The following is a 19,873-nucleotide window of genomic DNA, read 5'->3' as shown; positions in this document are numbered from 1 at the left end:
ATATGCAATGAATTTGCCAGGTAAGCCTCCCTGGAAAGAGCATCCTACAAGCAGGGAGCCACCATAGAAAAGGCCCATTCTCATGCTGCCACCCTCCAGACCGCTCTGTGTCACTAAGACCACCTGAGCCTCAAATGACAGCAATGGATCTAAAAGCACCATCAAGCTGTGAACTGGCACCTTCAGAGGGAGTGTAACCCCATCAAAAGTGTAACCCCATCAAGGAAACCTCCCATTCATCCTGTCTAAGGAACCACCTACTAACAGTGCCTCAATCTGATCTAGATTGAGCTTCAGTTTGTTGGCTCTCACCCAGTACATTATCGAGGCAAGACAACAGTTCAGCAAAACCGCAGCCACACCTGCAGATGTAAAGGAGAAGTAGAGCTGTGTGTCATCAGCATATTGCTGACAACGTTAAACAGCACAGGGGATAAAATGGAACCCTGAGGAACCCCACATTGAAAGCTCCACAGGGCCGAAGAGCACTCCTAAAGCTCCCTCTGGAAACTACCATCCAAGTAGGACTGGAAACACTGCAAAGCAGTGCCACCCACGCCTAACTCTGCTTAAAAACATCCAATGAATGCGGTTCCACCACCTTATGAGGGAGTCTGTTCTACTGTCAAACACCTCTTACCATCAGAAAGTTCTTCTTGATTAGGGGACAGTCTTTAGCAAAAAAAAATGTGTTTATTAGGCAAGATGACCAATGTTTGTATACTAGGAGAAATTTGCACTAAAGACTAGTGCCCTTTTAAAAAATAAAAATAAAATAAATTCACAAACTAATATGAAAATGTAGAGAACTTAATTTAAGATTGGGGAAAAATGGGAAACAGTTAAATGAAATTGACAGAATCATCCATTTCTATACTGGCTGAGTTCTTTCTCTACTGCCAGAGGAAACATGCCTCAGAATACCAGTTGCTGGAAATTGCAAGTGGGGCAACTGCTGTTGCATTTATGTCCCATGTGAGGGCATCTGCCTGGTCATGAAGAACACAATGCTGGACTGGGCCTGTGGGTCACCCAGTAGGCTCTTCTCATGTCATTATGTTATGAACAGGTTTTCAATTGTTAATTTCATTTGCCACATTAAGGGTTACAACAGGTTGATGTCTTGTTTCTCTGAGAATTGAAATCCCTTAGTCTGAAGTCCTTTCAAGCACTTTCAGATTGCTTCAAGTATCCCATTTATACTACTTTTTTATTAATTCTCCTAAAATTGCTTTTCAGCTCTTCACATAAACTCTCCAAAATTTATTCTCTTGTGAAGCGAAAGATTCAGAGTTGATACTGCAGGTCTTATGTGTAAGCTGCTAATGCTTTGAGAATACTTTTTATGGGAACGATATATAGCAGAATGACATGGAAAGTAAACTTGCTCGAGATAGAGTGTTGTGTATATCTACTATCTTTGACAATCTGAAGGCTTTACTCAACCTTCATTTGACATCTTGACATCAAATTGTAATTTCAAACTCAAATCAGTTGGCATTCTACTTACAGTGATATTAAAACACTTGCTATATCTTACATTAATGTTATTTATTAGGCTGTCAGTTCCAAGTTTTAGATTTTCTTTTAAAAAAAACCATTTAATTACTTGATGAAATGATTAAATAAAATGTTACGGTCTCAATGCAAATGATATTTTGATTTCTTGAAGCTAACATCTTCTATTAAATACACATGAGTTATTGGGGGGGGGGGGGATTAATGCAGAAACAGCCACTGAATTATACGCAGAATGTTACAGTTATACATCACCACGTACAATGCTACAAGCTTCATTCAGGGAAACTCACACACCCAAATTTGTTTGAAACTTAAACCTAGATAAATAATTTGGAGATTTTGTTTCACTCAACCAACTAAGTTTGTAGGAAATGAAACACTCAAGGCAATTCTGCATTTTCAAGTTGTACACTACTTTTCTTTTAGACAGGAAATCTGAGGAAGACTTCTGTGGAACTCAAGAGCTTAACAAGCCAAGGGCTTGTACAAAACATTTGCACAAGTTATTAGATAAGAAACATGAGGATCGTGTTATAATGCAGACAAGATTTGAACCCCTTCATTAATTAGGATTGTATTTTTAAGATGCAGTTTTTCTGCTCACTGTTTAGGAGAATGTTTCTAAATTAACATCAGCAATCAGATTCCCAATATCTGCCACTGTAATTCTTTTCATGATAGAGGAAAAAGCATATGGTGAGACCCTAAATAGCATGACGATCTTTATAACATGTGAAAATAAACCTCTGAAGTGGCATTAGACCCTATTATTTTGTCATTAAACTCACATTAAGAAGTTCACTTATGTTTGGTGCAGTTTCTAAATTTAGACTTGGATTTATTTGTATTTTAACTGAACTGGAAATCTTGGGTAAGGAGACACTGAGTTTTAACTACATGATTTTATCAGGTGGGGGTGGAGAAAGAGTGTTTATTTTAAAGCACTTCAGATCATGTCCCCCTTGCTCTCTTTTGTTCTCAAAGCATCGCCAAGAATAACTGAGGATACAATTCAGTAGAGTTGCAGAGTTATTGTGGGGATGACAAATATATAACAGAATTATTGCAGATTTAGCAAACAAACCAAAAGCTTCTCGGATACTGATATAACAGAGATGCTATGACACACCTTCACATATTGGTAGGTGTATTAAGATAAATCACCAAGCTTAATTGAGACTTTGCAGAATTCATATTATTGAACAAAAAAAAAAAATGAAGAATAACTTAATACAATACTTAGTAACCACATTTTGGTCCAAGTTACCCAAGCTATTACAGGAACAAGTCCAATATCTGATAGCAGTTTCATTTTATATTGTGGTATACATATAACCCTAAGATATTTGTGCCACGAACCAGTTCATGAATGTTTTTATATGTTTCATACCTTATATGGCACTCGCTGGTGTTTACAATGTGGTGAAAGAGTAACTGAACAAAAAAGACTACGTTAATAGCCACTGGCATCACCTTTAATTGCAGATCTGAAGATGGAATTAAAAGATTGTGTGTCTATTAAAGTACATCATGTCCAAGTGGTTTTGGACTCTTATCCAGTGCTCAAAAACACTGGCCGTATCAAACATGTTGCTTCCAGAAAGGGATAATATTTTCATTATAATTATAATCTATTCTCAATACAGTCATGCAATCAAAGCATTCTTAACGCAAAAGACACATTTAAGAGACCTTTCATGTCATTTGTGAGTGTTGCTCCTTACAAGGCACATGTTGCGCCAGCTGCCTATGAGCCCCTGAACAAATTTTAAGATACGATGTCCTAAGCAACTCTGGACCAGGTTACCTGAAATATCATCTCCCCCAGCCCTGCAATCGAGTTAGCTTTGCTATGGCCTGCTGATTACTGGTTTGTAGTACAATGATACAGAATGCTCTCCCTGGTGAAATACGTGAGGCCCCATTCCACTGTCTCTTGAAGACATGCCTGTTTAGACAACCATTACTCTAATTTCCTGACTTGAAACGCCTGCCTTAATTGTTTTAATTGCTATGTTGACTGTTTCAATTGTTATGCTGCTCTAATCAACTTGTTTATTGTACATTTTAATTGCAGACTTTAACGTTTTGTTGGAATTGTTCAATTTTGCATTTTAAGTATATGTGTCTATAATTTTTATAATTGTTTTTACACTTGGAGACAGCTTAGAATTCATTTGGGCAAGCAAGAGGTATATAAATAAATAACAACGATAACAATGATTTGATTGGGGGAAATAAAACAATTCAAATGCTTATGTGGAAAAGCAAACATGTTAAACCAAAAAATAAGCTAGATACTTTTAAGGAACGTACCATGCTAGAATTTATTATGAACTAGAAAGAGAGAATAAATAAGCAGAATAAAAACTAATCAGAAATACCTTTCATTCCTGAAAACTACCGTAAGTAGAGAGTCTATTGAAGAATAGCTGATATAAAAGGTCTACAGTTTTGTTTTCCAAGTCAGACTAACTGTGCCATTTTTATCGTTCATTAGTTCCCTTGTTTAGTATGCATGTATTGTCCAAATGAGAAGACGAATTAAGCATTGCAGCTATTATAGCATGTGATCTTCACTTGCAATTTTCAAGAGCTTTTGATAAATAGGGTTGCCTGAACATGAAAAAAGGCTATGTGAGTAGAATATATAATCTCTTTGGAAACTGATGGCCATTTTTTCAATGGTTAATTTCTGAGTATGAGTGGGCCTAAAGCCATCAGGCAGCAGCAAACCTTTGACAAAAGCACAGACCTAGTTTTCTTGTAAATCTTATTTAATTTCTTTATAACATTATATATATTACTACTACTACTACTACTACTACATTTTCATCCCACCTTTCTTCCAAAGAGCTCAGGGTGGCATACATTGCCTTCTCTATCTGCTCTGCCAAAACCCTCTTGTCTTCACAACAGCTCACCCAATAATTTGCCATAATCATTTGTCATCTTGGCTAGGTCACAGCAGGAGTGGGGTTGGCCATTCTCCAAGCCTAAACCATGCCTATCCTCCTGTTCCCATGGACCACCTAAAAACCAATAAAGGCCTTAGCTTTTTCTGCCTGCTTCACCTGTAGCAATTGTAATGTACTATGCTAGATACTGTACACTTTTTCTATCGTACTTTTACAGACATGCCACAGACCACCTGAATGAATTTTATAGACCACTGGTGGTTCATGGACTACGGTTTGGGAACCCCTGACCTGGGCAGCAGTTATGCTTGCTTGTTACTAACTTTAGCCGGTTGTCTAGCTGACTCACCAAGTCACAAGAAAAAGAATTTGGATTAAACATTAGAAAGAACTTCCACTATTAGACAGTGGAGCAGACTACATTGGGAGGTGGTGGGCTCTCATTCATCAGAGGTCTTTAAACAGAGGCTGGATGTATATCCATCAGGGATAGGTAATATTGGATTCCCTGCATTGGCAGGGGGTTGGATTAGATGACATCTGAGCCCTGTCCAACTCTATGAATCAATCTGATAATGAGACAGATGGTTGGCTAACACATTCACATTAAACACATTTAGTAGGGTGGAAGTCCCATTCTCCATGATACTTACTTCCAAGTAAGCATTCATAGGATTAAACTGTTAATTTCTCACTTGTAAGACTGCAAAAAAATATAAAGTAATAATATATACAATTAAAAGTGTCTGTTACATGCCTAAATATTGTGAGCTCACAGGAAAAGCAGCTGTCTCTTAATTTTGTTTCTTTGTCCACTCATTGTTCTAGATAATCTGAGACTGTATTGTTTCCATTTCTTACAAAAGTAAAGTGCCTGTTTTTCTAGAAAAAAACATTTGACATTCAATACTTTTTTTCTTTTCTCTTACTGCTGAAAGCAAATAATCCACTTGAATGCTTTATCGACTAGCTATATTGCGAGAAAAGATAAGACCTCTTAGAATCATATGAAAACTATATTATATTGTGTGGCATTTATGGGATTTTTTAAAGAGACAGAATGGGAGATTTGGGTTTAGCATTATATATAATATTTCAACTCCAAGTCCTTCTCAGCAGTGCAGTAGGTTGCCAAAGGAAGGTGGAAAATGTTCTTACTTGGAGGGTTTCTAGGAGAGTTTGGGTAGATATCCTTCAATGAATCTTTTAATATGGACTATAATGTTCCATCTTAAACATAGCTAGGACATCTCAACCCATCTGGCCTCCTCCTGTCCGTGTGTGTTTCCCTGAAATGTCATGTCCCACCTTTCTTCTTCACATTTCTGTGGTGCTGGAAATGTGGGGTGTGGGGAATGGAGACACACAATGCAGAGGAAACCACATACACTGTGTAGTTATAAATTACTGCCAGAGCACTTTTCATATGGGGAGGCCATATGGGCAAAATCATGCCAAGAAACATTAATATGACACACTGTAGAATTACTATATTGTTCAAAATCATTCAGTGTGGTAGAAATGTTCACACATGCAATAAAACACAGGCATGAAAGCTTGAAACAGCTTGTTCCATCCTTGCTCCCCTTGTTACAACAAAATGCATTCTATCACTTATTGCACTTATTAAGTTGCCCTTATTAATGCTATTTTGGGAACCATCGTCATTTGCAATCCAAATCTTATCACATTGAAAGTTACGGTTATTATTAATAGGAAAAGTATTTTCACTTCTCCCAAACTAAATGTTTCCTTTCATACATGATTTGGTCGTGCCCTGTTCTCTGTGCATATCAGATGCAGGAAATGATTGCTTAGGGAACACACAATGCAAGAAGAGGAAGAGGAAAAGGCTTATTGTGGAAAAGTAAGCACAGAAAACACAAGATTAATGGGGGACATAGCGCTCCTCTGCCAGCCTTCTAAACTGGCTGTCCTCCCGACAGAATGCAGGAGCAGATATTCAGAAAGCCAAAGTACTCCAAGCAACTAGATCTGACATTTCTGCCAATATAACAATCACTGCTTCCTTCAATACAGATCAGCTGCTATGCGAATTCTGTCAGCTACTTTTTCTACTAGCTCTCAAACTACCAAGCTAAATAGAAAGCTTTCCTTTTTAGTTTAAGAACAAGAATTTGGGTTTGATTACATACTGTTGAGCTACAAAAGGGTCTTGCTCATAAGAGTCCCTTCTAATGCATCTTCGAAGAAAAGCCAACTTTGTTCACTTCTACACTAATGTATCATTGAGTGTTACTAACAGAAAATACTGAGTATATATGATACTGAATAAATATGATAACATTTTCATTTTAAAAAACCCAGTATGAGTTTTCAGCACAACTAATAAATACAGTGGTACCTCGGGTTAAGTACTTAATTTGTTCCGGAGGTCCGTACTTAACCTGAAACTGTTCTTAACCTGAAGCACCACTTTAGCTAATGGGGCCTCCTGCTGCCACTGTGCTGCCACTGCACGATTTCTGTTCTTGTCCTGAAGCAAAGTTCTTAACCTGAAGCACTATTTCTGGGTTAGTGGGGTCTGTAACCTGAAGCGTGTGTAACCTGAAGCATATGTAACCTGAGGTACCACTGTATATTTCATAACTGAATATGTATTAATTAGCCACATTTCATGGAAACCCATTTAGACTATGAGAAAACATACACCTTTATTCTTTATTCATGTAAAAAGCCATTTTGCATGGTTCACGTGCATGAATGTATAAAAAGATTTTCCCTCCATTGGAAACAATAACCAAACAATAATGCTTTTTGGAATTGATTTGATTTTAAAAGCAAAAACTTCAAGAATTAAATATTAAATGTAAACACAAAAAAGTAGTGTGCATGAGATGCACACTACTTTTTTGTGTTTACATTTAATATTTAATTCTTGAAGTTTTTGCTTTTAAAATCAAATCAATTCCAAAAAGCATAATATAAATGCAGAACACACATAAGCATATTAACTGAACATCTATAGTAGTCTAAATAGATAATCAATAATTATTTCGAGCCCATGTGCTAAACCCTGTACCTGGAGCCCACCCCCACCCCCCGGGAAATGAGACAGGACAACATTGTACGGGTTTAAATTAGGCCACAACTTTATTGAATTTCAGGTGTAGGAACCATGGCTTAGGCCTTGGAAGGTATTCCTCTCAACCCAACAGGGACTGAGGATGTGCAGGGGAGTCAGGTGTGAACTTACAAAGTGTGCCCTCCCACTTCACCAAAAGCCGGGAGTTTGACCTATATGCTGCCACTCTAGGGCCAGTGACCCACAAATCCACCTTTTAACAGGCCCTGCAAACACTGCCGTGTAGGGTGCATGAAGATGTCACCCCCCATCTCGAAGATAGACTATAGGATACGGACCAAAGTTGTGACAAATTGCTATGGGGAAAGCAAAACTTGCCAATGCAGGGAAATTCCTTCCCAGTTCTGAATACAGCAACCATCTTACGACCACAGCAGCGCCCGCTGACCTAGAAAGCAAAAGGTCAGCCTGCAAAAGAAGACCATGCTATATTTTGGGGGGGTGGGTTGATGGGTGAATCTGGAAGGAAAACCAAGTGAGTTTGGGATGGAGAGCACCAGCCTTTTCCCTGGCCCTCACCCCACTCCTAGCCTGCAGCCCATTGTCCTGCAGCCAGGTGGCCAGGCACCTGGCCAGGTAAACCCGTGTGGTGTAGCAAACCCTGCCCACCTCTTGGAAGGGGGTGAGAGCAAATTACATACCTGTGGTACAAAAGGTATGCCCAGGAAACTTCACCTTCCGTTGTTTATACATGCTTTCATTTGGGTAGTATGCCTGTTAAAAAAAATTCTACCATGTTATTGCAGGGCTGGCCCTATCATTAGGCAATGTGAGACAATTGCCTCAGGTGGTAGCTGGCACAATGCCTTCACCATTTCCTCTGAGTCTTCTCCACTAGCCTGTTCTATAACTCTTGGGCTAGCTAGCTTGCTGCTCCCAGGTATGGTGGAGGATGTTGTCCCAATGTCAGTACTAAAGATAAATCAATTTGCCATTCCATCATTCTGCATGCAGTTGTGAGGCAGGGCACCATTGTATCCTGCACCTCAGGCAACAAAATGTCTTTGGCTGGCCCAGCTTGCTCACTGAAAACAATCTGTGATCAACTGCCCTTTTTGCTATCTACAGTCATATTTTCAATATTCCTATATGACCTGTAAGAGGCTTATAGCTTAATAGACTCTCTGGACTTTTCTAGTATGACCTGGAGTGCCCTTATCGTGTTCTGCGCAAAGGTATAATAGAACTAAATCTGCAACCCCTATACATTTTTATTCAAAAGTAAATCATATTGAGTTCAATGGGAAAAGCTCAATACTTCCTGCTTGGCAGGGGGTTGGACTCGATGGTCCTTGTGGTCTCTTCCAACTCTATGATTCTAAGCTCCCAGTTAGTTCAGAATTGCAGCCAAAGTTTTTATGGAACTCACTATATCTAGTGTGCTTCTGAAGTGCTGATGCCGTGATAGCCAAGCCTGAAAGCAATAATGTTAGTTCCTGGGCTCCTAGAATACAACCAGGAAGATGCATGTGACTAATAACATGTTTGTCATAATATACATGCTACAAATATTTAAGAAGTGATATGCACAATTTTGTACTTTCACCATTTAATGTCTAATTGCGGGGATAGTTTGGGATTCAAGGGGAGTTTTCCCCAGTAAGAAACTAGGGATATTCTAAGTAATAACATTCTACTGGGACAGCTTTAGATGATCATGTATTTGGACAATTGGATACAAATAGGACAAAGCAAAATGAGGGAGAAATGGGGAAAGCTGATGTAAGTAAAGATTCATTATAAAATGTTCAATACATGTTGTTGCATTTCCAACAAACAAAACTCCAAAATAACTCTCGCATTTCTAAGCAATATTGGCCATAGATATACCCTGAACAATTTGTTTTCTGGTGAACAAGTCACAAAAATCTAGTGTTCTGCTGGAGATCTTGTAAACACATTTTCTTAGACAGGATTTGGCCATTTAGACTTTCCCCTGCATTTATCAATGACAAAATGGTTGCAAAACTAACAGAAGGATAAAAATGACAATATAGATACAGGGGCAAATGCGGGGAGAGTTGATAGATATTGTAAAGAGTCTATTTTCTACATACTATGCACACTTTTCATTAATTAGGGTTTCTTTAAAAATAACACCACAAGAGGAACGCCTGACAAAACTTTACAAGGAAGTTTGTGATTACTATACAGTACTGAAAAATAAATAAGAACAAAGACTCACAAACATAGGAAACCATGACTAGGCTCACTGTCAAAACAGCAAGTGGAAAATCAAGCACTGAGAATAGCAGTGTCTCTGACTGCTCTATGCTATGTGTCAGGATAAATATAACTGCAATTATGACAGCATTCTTTCCCCGACTATATGATGGCATTTTAGCCAGGGTATGCACATCTTCAATGAGAGTAACATCACATAACATTAGCATGTATTTTATTCTACTAAACAGTGCAATTAGCAGTGGGAATGGACTTGAAATCATACAAAAGGAACGTGTCACAAGAATCATATTAGGTACTCTGTCTAGACAGTGACTCTGTAAGTGAGGAAAAGACAAATGGAATCTTACCAATAATTTTAGATCAGTGACCAGGGTATAAGAAAAGATTGCAATCTTTGGAACATGTAGATGGGCAAGCCCATTAACTTGGCTAATTTTTGGAGTAAGTAGCTAGAACCTAGATATAGTGTCCCCCCCCCCCCAAAGTTAGTTGTGCATTATAAACATTATTGCTTCATTTTCTTAAAAAAAAAAACACCTTTTAGGAGAGTAGAAAGGAGGCTTATTTTTTATTTAAGAAAATATGACAACTAAAGTCCAAAGTTAAGAGCAAATAGAACTGTGGCAACAGATATAGATATGCATGTATTATAACCCAAATCAAATTGTTTTATTCTGTGACAGTCAAAACTTCTGGTTTAGATTTCTTACATCACAAATAAGTCCTCATACTATGATAGGTTAATATCAAACAATTCAGCCTGATATGCTTTGTGTACGATTACAGGAAGCTACACTACACCACATTTCTCAATCAAGATCTTTATAGGATCATCAAAAGCATCTCTAACCCAAAGTCCCAACTGAGTTCATTCACTGGCTTCAGATGCTGTCAAAGAAGTGTCACTGCAATGTATAACACCATATGTGCACTCTGCAATTGCACTGAGGCATTTGTGTAACCCTCTGAGAAATTCTGTATCAGTCTCTGGACTTTCCCCAATTGTTAGATCTTGTGTGGGACCGGTGCCTCCCTACAAGATTACTACCTTTCAGTCCTTAAAGCGCTGACCTTTGGAGTGGGTGTCGGCTTGGCAAAGGAAGCTTGTTGAAGGGCAAAGCAGATTTGTATTTTGACAATGTGAAATTTGTGAGAAAGGAGGCTGGAATGGTGGCAGTAAGGACAGGGAGGAAGACACTACTCTAAGACAATGATTTACTTGGTGTCAAAATATAAACAGGTGCAAATGATAGTGGTTCTGAGTATCAGCAATCTTTTAAAAGCTGATGATTCTTTATTATTATTTAAGCTACTTATAAAAGGTTTACATTTCATTATAATTAATCAAGCACAAAATCTTTTCTATAGTAAGTACAGAAGCTATATTATTCAATGACATTACCAGCATCCTTCCGTGTACAATATAAAACATGGAAGGGAAAAATATTTATTTGGAGCAAACAGGGAAAATCACTACCTGGGCACAAATTTCCATCAGATTTTACCCCCCATCCACACATGCTTCTTTTTCTATAATTGGTATCACACAGTAGGGACTATTCAATTTATGAAAATGTTAACTTCCAATCAAAAGGAATATTTATGTTAAACAAGTAGAAGGAGTTTTGCCAACTTACAGCAGTAGCTGAGACTTAAGCTGCAAAGCAATAATTAATTATTGAAGTTTACTGCAAAGGGATAAAATCTAGAAACAGTTTAGTATAATATTTCACTGCAGGTGTTTCATGGAATTAATAAACAAATCATTGTTAATCAGTTGGCCCCATCTATGGGTTTGAAAAATCTATATCCAGTGGAGATTGGTCCACTAGGACTACAGGAGCACAGTGCACACAATGAGAATGTCAAGCAATTTTTTAAAGAGTTTCCTCTCCAAATCTCAAAGCTATGTACTCTTCCATCTCCCATACACATCTTATACTTTTGTTTGAACTGAGAGAAGCCCTGCAAACATTTCTGTCAATCTATTTCTTTCTCTCTGGCTTATCAACTCTGCACCAGACAGCCAATCCTAATCCAAAAGTATAACTATGGCGAAGAGGTTCCTGCCATGTGCCTGATTGAACTGCCTGAAATTCAGCCCTACCAGGAAGGCTCCATCGCCATCTGTTGTGATCAGGGTTTTCCATCACAGCTACTGTAGCGAATTAGGCTGGAGTCAGGACTGCTTCACATGTGGTAACCTTAACCTGTACCAGAATCATGCATCTGTTCTGAGCATGCTCTGAGCTGTTTCCTTCAAAGCTCCACCTACCTAACAAGGCCTTAGGAGTGTGCTTGCTCCTTGAACACTGCCTTTTCATGTAAGAAGTGCAAATTCATTTATACACTTAGAATCAATGCAAAAGATTGTTTAATTACCTTTTCAGATTCTAAAAACATGCATTCTGTGGTACAGAATGAGCAAAATCATGGCACTGCATGTATCCAAGGAATGTGCTCTGAAAGCAGCAGCTTATGTAAGGAAAACACATAATCTGCATACACACCAGTTCTTTTCTTTAATTGCAAAGTATCTCAGTGTGCTCATTCATGCTTCCCTAACCCTTTCACTGACAACACAATATGACCTAAAGCTACAAAATGATACCAGCAAGAGATCTCTGAGCATTGCAATCAACATGTCTCATAAGTATCCCAAAGAGTTTAAGACTGCCAAACACTACAAAAATTATACATTTGTCATGAGGTGTAATCGGTTAAAACTAACATGCGCTGTACAACAATGTCTGTGACCCTCCACAATCTTGTTCTCCCACAGCTGCCAGTCTGCTGTGACTGAAGACATGTTTGCCAGTCTGTTTGGCTCACTTGAGATCTTAATGACATCCGCAGGCAGGAATGAACAGATATAGGTCCCTAACTTTTCAGCACACAACATTTTTCATTCCAAAGCTATTCCGTAACAATCAATTTAATATGTTGGCCATTAGGGTAATGGAAAACTATTCTGAAAGTATTTTCCCCCATTGCCGTCCCACTACAGCTCCAAGGAACTTTAGGCCAAACACATTAAAATAAACTACACCCCTCCCCCTCAGGCAAAGGAATCCAGTGTTGTTCAGACCAGATAGCAAAGCATACTGTTTTATTCCTATTTGTTCTTCTCCCTTCCCTCCTACCTTCTAAGGGAGCAACTTTCATAGGACAGACATAGCTTGCCAATAGTTTGCCAAAACAGTCATGAGTTGCAAGCCCAAGGCAAATATTTTTGACGCTGATTCAAAGAACGGCACAAAGTAATTGGGCATTATTACCAGAATTACTTTAAGACTTTATTCCATTTTGGAAATAAGGCTAAATAGTATTATTTTTGGTTATGTATAAATTGTGAGTTGGGATATTTGTTATCTAGAGCCAAAAAATCCCCAAAGAACATTTTCCTGCACATTTCTTACATCATTTGTTGGATGGAAGAGTGTTAAAAAGTGGGTAAAACCTGGTGTATTTCAGTTATATTCAGAATAACATCCTCTAAAAGTAATAAACATCGCTATATATGTCCGATTATTTTAAATATATACAAGTTTTAAAGTTGTTTGCTATCTAGCATTACAGCTAAAGATAAAGTTTGTCGGATTCACTATGCACCAATCAGGTTGTAATTCTACATGTTCAGAACTAAATACTGCCATTTTCAAATCAGACTATATGTTCATGGTTGTGTCTGACTGCTGTAAAATCAAAAAAAGGGATCATAATAGCACCAGAAGATCAGTTCTCAAAGATGGCAAGAAATAAGGTCTCTCAATTAATTAATGTTGTCGTCCTGCACTAGACTTGGCTAACTTGACATTGGTATTTCATTTGGACAGAATCAACATAGGAAGCTGTCACCATCTAGCTCAGTATTATCTGAATTGATTGACAGCAATTTTCCAGGGGGTTTCAGAGAGTTTTCCCCAGCCTTGTCTAGAGATGCATGTTTTTGTCTGTAAAACATGCCCTCATCACCAAGCTACGGCCCTTTTCCTATTCTTAACACTAATGCCTAGGTGCCTATTCATGAACTCACATATTCAAGGAGACAAGGCCAGCCCATGCATGAGGCAAGGTGAGGAGAGCACATCAGGCAGCCGGATCCACAGGGGCAGCAGATCCCTTTGTAGATCTTTACTACCTTCCTTGTTCCTGATGTAGTTCTTCACTCACTCCTTCCCTGGAATGGGGAAAAGCCATTTTGTGATTTGTCTCAGGTGCCAAAATGTTTTGAGTCAGCCCTGCAAGGACAACTGCTTTTATCCAGCAAAATCTCAGTTCTATAGTTGCCACATGACACAATCTCTTTAGGCAAAGGGGTATGTGTGTGGAATCTTACAGTTTATGTAAACAATTACAACTGAAGGGTGCAATCCTGCCAAAGTTAACCAATTTTTAAAGCCATTGATTAATGGTAGAGTTAAGCACATGATTTATTCTACCCAATTTCAGTCAATGGGAAAAGCAACTAATCTATAATGTACAAATTGGATAAACAGCAGGGAATTGCCTGTCAAAACATTTCATCTTGAAATCCAAAAGAATTGCCAACTGGACTACAGAGAAAATATTGCCTGCTGGAATTGAATAGGTAAAATGCAAAATCATAACTGATTGAATAATTCACACATTCAGAGAGGAATAAAGAAACTGCCACAGATTATTGATGATCGATCTAAACTCAGAAATAGTGGAATGACCCACACCAAAAAAGTAGTGTTTATGCAGTCAGACAAACAAGCAGTGCTAAAATCTTCTGCACAGTTAAGTATTGGCTATGGCCATGTGAAGTATTGGCCATGACTAAGGTTTATTTTTCAGAATGTATTGACCCTGTCAAAGAACTGTTACATTTATAATTACACAAGGAGAAACATTGATCCAATGATTAAAGGCATAAACTTGGAAGTCTAGGTCACTTCCTAACCCTGTAAGTCTCAGTTCATAACCACTGTTTAATTTGTCAGTTAGCATCTGTTTCCAAATCCATAGATAACAACCTCCATTAATGACCAAGAACTGCATGATCATTCGTTTAACAGCTAGTTTGTTTTAAACTCATTAATGCCTATATTGCAGTAATACACATCATATTGTGTGTCTCTGTGGCAAAAAGCTTTTTAAAAAGGAAAAAAGAAAGAAAGGCAAGGCAAGGCAAGGCAAGGCAAGGCAAGGCAAGGCAAGGCAAGGCAAGGCAAGGCAAGGCAAGGCAATTTGAAGACTTCAGGGCCCTGTCAAATGATATACTGAATGAAGCTGTCAAGGGAGTGGCTAGAACCACCCTTCAGGTTCATCCCAGGTAGGGAATTCATCTACCTGGGATGATGCTTTTAATTTGAAGCATGATACTGCATAACCAGCCATCTAAGTGATACTATGGAGGGGCAAAGCTCACTGACACAGCAAATGTTTTGCATGAAATTAACCCAGGTTTAACACCTGGCATTTTCAAATTAAAAGCATCGTGGGTAGTGAGACTATGAAAGTCTCTCTGAAACCTTAGTGAGCTGCTTCTAGTTGAAACAGACAATATTGGGATGAAAAGGACCAATGGTCTGATTCAAATCAAATCAGCTGCTTCTTCTTCTTCACCCTCACAATGTTATCTATAAAATATTAGAACACTAAATATATCATATCAACTGAGTTTGAGACTGATGTTCAAGGACATCTGACATAAATAGTCAACTCCTTAAAATTTCCAGCTGTTGAGGAAAGACCAGTGAATTAAAGCCTCCTTGTATCATTTGGGCAGTAGGGAGAGACTTCTTGGTCAAGGAATGAGACTAGTAGGTGTCCTGAAGAACAGCATGTGAACAACTTCATTACAGTGGTACCTCAGCTTACATACGCTTCAGGTTACAGACTCCGCTAACCCAGAAATAGTGCTTCAGGTTAAGAACTTTGCTTCAGGATGGGAACAGAAATTGTGCCCTGGTGGTGTGGCGGCAGCAGGAGGCCCCATTAGCTAAAGTGGTGCTTCAGGTTAAGAACAGTTTCAGGTTAAGAACGGACCTCCGGAACGAATTAAGTACTTAACCTGAGGTACCACTGTACTTAGAAGTTTCCTCAGCAATATATAGTAACAACCACACACCAGTATGAAAAGAGTAGTATTTTATGACACACATCAGTCTGTCATAGAAGGCAAATGACTCAAAAATATGACAATGAACAGTATTCTTTTTGACACAATGAAATCAGTGGAGTAGTCAGTGCCAAGTGAAATCAAGGACTCACGACTGCACAGACATAACTGAAAACACGTATCTGAAAACATTATGGTTTTTGTCCATCATAGCCTAGATGTATGTTTACTCTAGAAGACTGTTACTAATGAAATTTATCTACAGTCATTTAGGATCTATTGAGATTTTTGCTGCACTCTGCAGGAAGCATGTGGAATACAAACCCAACAGTAATACTTGTCTGGAAATCCTAGCACTCATTGAACTACATACTTTTAAAAGGATAAGGCCACATCAAATTCACAAATCAATTTTTCGTGTATGAGAATGTGTCCAAGAAAATGTTTACCACCCTGCAACTCAAATACTGACTAAACTATTAAAACATGTCTACCCGGTTTACTGCCTGAGCCTGAATTCCTTGCATACATTCCTACAGAATGTCGCAGAATAGCCTGATAGTTATCTGGCTAATCTAAATTAATTTAATTGTGGTATGAGCATCTAAGGGAAACAAATTTAAAGAAAATTCAGCAGTAGGGAATAAAATGCTTGACATTTATTGAAAAACTTTACATTTCTAGCCCTGGAAATTACGGTTGGGTGCAAAATCTTTCCAATGCTACCCTTCATCGTATTTAACACAATACTAAATAATTGTTTCTAATTCTGTTTAAAGTGCTAAGTGGATTAATTCAAAACAGAAGTCTAAACAGTGTTATTTGCTTAAAAAATTAAATTCCCATTGCTTCTTTTTGCCTTATTTGCCCCTAAAAGATAGCATAAATACAGTTACGGTGACAATCTTAACTTTATGAAAATGCATATATTGATACATTTCCCTGCCACCATTCTCAATTATTTTCTTAGGCAAGGCTCCAAAAATGCTTGTATCTCACAATAATCCATCTCTGTATTTCATATGCTAACTCTTTAAATGGGTGCAAAATGCCTTAGAATATGAGAAAGACATTGTCTCACTATCTCATACTGAATCAAGTGATAACATTTTACAGACATATTTCCATTGTCTAAAGTTGCCTTAAAATTATCCTACCTTTGAGAATAAGTCCAGGGTGCTGTATTCAGTCAGTCAATCCTGTTGTATCCACCTTAGGCCTCTGTACTTCTCTTTGACAGAGGCAGAAGTGTGGCAACTAATCCAAGTGATGAACACCTCATGACACATTCCATACCATAACGATGTACCACAGAACATGGCACCAATTTAGAGTTCAGCAGAGTGCAAGAGGCAGGAGATTGGAGCAACTGGCGATGGTCCCAGACATTTTCTTTCAAGCCATGGATCACGGGGAGGATCTAGTGAAAATAATACAAATAAAAGGGCATTTCAGGGATGAGAATAATACAGAAGAGAGAAAAGGCCATTTATATTGTACTTTTAAAAAGTTCAATGGCGCTTTAACTGTAAAAATCACTTGAATATTCAGGGAAGCAAAAGTTCAGAGTGGTCTTCAGATACCGTCTGAACTGAATCATTCAAGTGGAATAATACATACTTACTAATCTTTCAAAATAATTTGGAAACCCTGCCAAATGAATATGATGCTTTTTTTAGGAAGATTTTTATAAAAACTTTTTATTCCAACAACTGTTTTGCAGTTCCCCATTACCCATACCCGATTCTAAGACTTTGAATGGCTTTTCCCCAACAGAGGCGTATATCTGGAAAACTAACTGCTATGTTCCAAACTTGGAAATACTGGAATTGTATCATTTTATTGCATCTAATTACTATTATCATAAAGGAAGATGAATCAACTGATTCCCACCCCCTGATAGCAGCAGTTCTTCTAAAAGCACAATTATTTATAACTAAGTTTCTCAATGACTTTTTATAAAAGGATCTTAACACTGCACAAGTCATTTTTAACATTCTCAGTTCAATGCATCAGGAAGCCACCTGATGCCCTCCAGATGTTGAAGTACAGCTCTCATCAGTCCCAGCAAGGATAGCCAAAGGTCAGGGATGGTGGGATTTATAATCCAACAATATCTGGAGGCCACCATGTTGAGGAGCCCTGCAATACATATTAAAAGTAGACTGGTACAAGGAAATGCTTACTCTTCCACCTCCCTCCCCCCCCCCATGATTTCTTTGCATTTTAATTGTTGTAGGAGAACAAAAGTATCAGAAATGCTCCAATACTGACTTTTATTTATTTGAATGGAATGTAAACAAGAGATTGCAAATTAGATGTGTCTAACAAAAAGTTAGCTCAACATCAAAAAAACGAAGATCATGGCCACTGGTCCCATCACCTCCTGGCAAATAGAAGGGGAGGAAATGGAGGCAGTGAGAGATTTTACCTTCTTGGGCTCCATGATCACTGCAGATGGTGACAGCAGTCACGAAATTAAAAGACGCCTGCTCCTTGGAAGAAAGGCGATGGCAAACATAGACAGCATCTTAAAAAGCAGAGACATCACGTTTCCAACAAAGTATAGTTAAAGCCATGGTTTTCCCAGTAGTGATGTATGGAAATGAGAGCTGGACCATAAAGAAGGCTGATCGCCTAAGAATTGATCCTTTTGAATTATGGTGCTGGAGGAGACTCTTGAGAGTCCCATGGACTGCAAGAAGATCAAACCTATCCATTCTGAAGGAAATCAGCCCTGAGTGCACACTGGAAGGACAGATCGTGAAGCTGAGGCTCCAATACTTTGGCCACCTCATGAGAAGAGAAGACTCCCTGGAAAAGACCCTGATGTTGGGAAAGATGGAGGGCACAAGGAGAAGGGGACAACAGAGGATGAGATGGTTGGACAGTGTTCTCGAAGCTACAAACATGAGTCTGACCAAACTGTGGGAGGCAGTGGAAGATAGGAGTGCTTGGCGTGCTCTGGTCCATGGGGTCACGAAGAGTCGGATACGACTAAATGACTAAACAACAACAAAAAGTTATTCTGAACATTTAAGAAAGAGTCTTTGCATGCTGCCGAAATCCAACTCACTGTTTTACATTAAAAGGGCCAAATAGGACTATCATCAAGTATCTTAAAACCATCATTTTTTAATGAAGGATCCAAACATTTGAAGAAACACATTTTTTTCAAGTAGCATATTACATACAAAACAACTTTATTACTTGGAAATTATTGTAAGCCAACAGAGCTTCCATTTTTTAAAAAAAAATGTCTTGATGGATAGAGCATAAAATTTAGACAATGTAGGTTCAAATCCCTATTCATTCATGAACTCAGCAGATTGCTTTGGAACTCTGTTTTTCAATTTTTAGAGGTCTTTTTAATATGTCAATATAAATGGCAATACCACACTGAGTTGTGAAGAACTAAGAAGCCGTAATACACATTGCAAGCTAAACCTGGGATAGAACTGAAAGTCAGGAAAAAAAGTTGGCTGGCCTTCATTATGTGGTGCATTTGTTTAGTGAGAATACATCTTTCTTCTTTTAAAAAAGCTAGTAACACAATGCAAATAATGTAAGAAAGGCACAATCCCGGTTGCTTTCAGGCTCTTGCCAGTTATTATGACTTTTTGAGTGTCTGAATCATTGACAAAGATTCAACATGCTGATCACAATTTGTTTTACAGTGAGATCAAAGGTCCCCCTTGCCTCTCACACTGAGGCCTCACACTCTCCTCCACACTGGCCATGTTGGCTTAGAATCCTTCACATTCCTTAGTAAAGTGGTGGTCTTTTTAATCATAGCATACTGTGTTTGCCTCTTCATTTCAGTTGGCAGTGCATGCTGTTTTGACACTCACTGATCCACAGAGATGGAGCTACAGATTAACTTAGATTCAATTTAAAAGCACATACCTTTCAATACTCTTTATACTTAGTTCAAAGCCTATTATAAGTAGTGGGGAAAGTAGCACAAAAGTCCTTTAAAATGAACTGGGTTTTTTAAAAAATAATAATACGGATGATACCAAAAAAGGCTAAGAGAAGTGCATAGTTCTCAAC

General features: G+C 38.3%; 1 protein-coding gene across 4 annotated transcripts in view; it reads right to left on the bottom strand.

Moving 5' to 3' along the window:
- Positions 1-19,873, bottom strand: part of CHRM3 (cholinergic receptor muscarinic 3) — a 239,663-nt gene that overhangs the window by 64,854 nt on the left and 154,936 nt on the right. For all 4 annotated transcript variants that reach the window (XM_083732486.1, XM_083732487.1, XM_083732488.1 and 1 more), the window contains one exon: positions 16,978-17,240. The gene's annotated coding sequence lies outside the window, so the exon portion shown is untranslated. The remainder of the gene's footprint in view (positions 1-16,977; positions 17,241-19,873) is intronic.

Source organism: Podarcis gaigeae, assembly GCF_964106915.1.
Source record: "Podarcis gaigeae genome assembly, chromosome: 3".
Taxonomy (NCBI): Eukaryota; Metazoa; Chordata; class Lepidosauria; order Squamata; family Lacertidae; genus Podarcis; species Podarcis gaigeae.
Note: the sequence above shows the minus strand (reverse complement) of the source record. Positions and strands in the feature narration are given on the sequence as shown.